We start from the raw sequence: 2810 nt of genomic DNA, 5'->3' as shown, positions 1-2810 counted from the left end.
GACCCCGCCCAGTCACGTGTCTGGCTGGAGTTCCCCGTTACTTAGGTTTCAAGTCCCCCCCTTTTCCATTTCCTCTGCTTTACGTCACCCCGTCTTTCCATTACACGCGTCACCAAACACCTGCTGGCTGTCCGAAGGGTGTTTGCGGGTCCTCCCAGGGGCCCGGGGTGTGTTCCTTCTGCAGACAGAGCAGGAGGGGACAGAGGGAGAGCGCGGGACACCAGCAGCACTGGGAGAGAGCTTTCCGTGTCCCTGGGGAGTCCTCCCTGTGGGTGGCTCCGTCTCCCTGCTCTCCGTGCCCTCGGTCCAGTGACCACCACCTCAACACCGCTGGAATGTGCCGTCTCTCTAGAAAACAGAGACAAAATAGAGGACACAGAGCCCGCTCCCCCACTGTCCCGTCCCGGGGGCGGGCTCCCTTGGGGCTCACACCCGCTCCAGGCGGTGGCTGCGGCTGCAGCTCGGCCTGCATGTTGACAGAGGCTCCCGTAAGCCGGGGTCCGGTTCCGTGGGGACGTGCTGTTCCCTGTGGGAAGCGCAGCACGGAGAGCGTGCAGGGGCCCTGGCTGCTCGGGGTGCTGTGGGGCCAGGGGTGGCCGGGAGCAACCTCCCTGACAGAAAGCACCTTTAAAGACAAGATGGATTTTTTAAAAATGTGGAATAGTTCTGTGTTTTTGCCATCCCTGTGTGGACTTTAATCTTAGCAACTGGGTTTTTTGAATTCTTCATTTATTTACTCTTTCAACAAATATTCACTGAGCGCCTATCAGATGCCAGGCACGCGGCTGGCTCTGCAGACGGTGGAGAATGGCCGCGTTACTGCCCCCATGGAATTTGCCCACAAAAGGAGAGAGAAATAGACAAGAGGCAGTTTTATATTCCTGCTACGACAGATCGCCACAAGCGTGCTGCTTAAACAGCACGGATTTAACTGTGGCACAGCTCTGGGGCTCAGAGTTCTGACGCGGGGCTCACGGGGCTCACCCTGGACCCAGGCGGGCTCATTCCCTCTGGACGTTGTGGGGAGAAGCTGCTTCCTGCACCTTCTCCAGCTTCTAGAGGCCAATTATAGGCTCCAGGGTGAGGGTGAGCACATCTCCGAAGGGCCATTCCGTGGCTCACCATGCAAGCAGACAACCAGCATCGCTGGGGTGGGTGTTGCGGATATGACAGATTGTCGTACAACGCGAAGCCGCAGCCTGGACGGCCGGGGAAGAGACACTGTGACACTTCAGTTAGGCTGGCGAGGAGGCAGTCGGGCAAGGAAAAGAAGTCAAGGGCCTCCAAATTGGAAAGGAGGAGGTAAGACTATCTCTGCAGGTGACATGATCTGATGTGTAGAAAACCTGTGCGACTCAGAACACCTGCTGCAGCTGACACACAGATCCACTAACGCTGCAGGATACAGAGTCAAACTCCAAGGATCTGCTGTTTCTGGGCGCTGACAGGGAACCATCTGGAAAGGAAATAAGGAAAACAGTCCCATTTTCAACAGCAACAGAAAGAATAAAATATTTAGAAATAAACTTAACTAAGGAGATGAAACTCGTGCACTGATAATTACAAAACATCGGTGACAGAAAAGATGCAAACGAATGGACACACGGCTAGCGTTCGTGGGCTGGGAAAGTTCGCATTGTTGGGATGTGGTCTTCTAAGACACATCTGTCAGTCCAATCCCTTTCCAAACCCCAACAGCATTCCATATAGAAATAGAAAAGCCCATCCCCAAATTCATATGGAAGCACAAAAAAATACGAGTGAATTCTTGAGAAAGAAAAACAAAGCTGGAGGCATCACGTGTTCTGATTTTCAAAATCCACTACAAAGCTATTGTAATTAAACAGTACGATACTAGCATAAACTTACACATAGAGCAACACTGTGGAACAGAATTGGGACGTACCTCCACGCACACATGGTCACCTGCTCTTTGACAAGGGTGCCAGGAATACACAATTGAGAAAGGACAGTCCTCCACAAACGGTGTTGGGAAAACGGAACAGACACATGCAGAAGAAGGACGTTGGACCCCTACCTCACACCACACACAAAAATCAACTCAAAATGAATTAAAGACCTAAATGTAAGCCTTGCAGCTATAAAATCCTAGAGACGGTTTTCATGCTTCAGGCTGAGGGCAGTGGACTCGGCCTGGTAAACAGAACTGGGAGAGCTTTGCAGAGGACACATGGGTACATGGTTAGTTAGGTGAAGGTATGAGGTCAGGCAGCAGTGGGGCTGACATAGTCAGAGATGCATAGAAGCTTCTGGAAGGCAGATAAGAGAGAGGCCACAGGTTGGAATGGAGGGTGGGGAGTGTGGCATGAAAGGAGGCTGGAGGCTCATTGGAGCCTGTGGACAGGTCAGGTGTGTTCCTGTTCCTCATTTGAAGAGTGGTGGGAAAGGCTTTCCAGGGCAGAAGCTGACATCATGAACTTGGGTTTTGAGATCAAGTGGGCTGCAGGGTGGAGAACAGAGGGCAGCAGGCAAGGGAGGCAGAGGCCACTGCAGATGTCACAGGAGAGGAGGCGGGCACTCGTGCTAAGGGGTCGGAAGTAGAGATGAAGAGAAAGCTAAATAGGAGAAAAAAATCAGGAACCATAAGGAACATGGTTTGGTGTTGGATTAGATATGTGGTGGTGGTGGTGGTGGTGGTGATGGTGGTGATGGTGGTGGCGATGGTGGTGGTGGCGATGGTGGCATTGGTGGCAGCGTTGGTGGCGGTGGTGATGGTGATGGTGGTGGCGGTGGCGGTGGTGGCGGCGATGGTAGTGGTGGTGGTGGTGGTGGCAGTGATGGCGGTGGTG

The 2810-nt window shown here is 53.0% G+C and overlaps 1 long non-coding RNA gene across 1 annotated transcript in view; it reads right to left on the bottom strand.

The window, feature by feature from the left end:
- Positions 1-746: 746 nt before the first annotated feature.
- LOC144226097 (uncharacterized) overlaps positions 747-2810 on the bottom strand; it is a 10099-nt gene continuing 8035 nt past the window's right edge. Inside the window, exon 3 of the long non-coding RNA XR_013333535.1 lies at positions 747-1456. This is a non-coding gene — a long non-coding RNA (uncharacterized LOC144226097). The remainder of the gene's footprint in view (positions 1457-2810) is intronic.

Source organism: Crocuta crocuta, unplaced genomic scaffold (assembly GCF_008692635.1).
Source record: "Crocuta crocuta isolate KB4526 unplaced genomic scaffold, BGI_CrCroc_1.0 scaffold290, whole genome shotgun sequence".
Taxonomy (NCBI): Eukaryota; Metazoa; Chordata; class Mammalia; order Carnivora; family Hyaenidae; genus Crocuta; species Crocuta crocuta.
The sequence above is the reverse complement of the archived record's forward strand: the minus strand, read 5'-3'. Positions and strand labels throughout refer to the sequence as shown.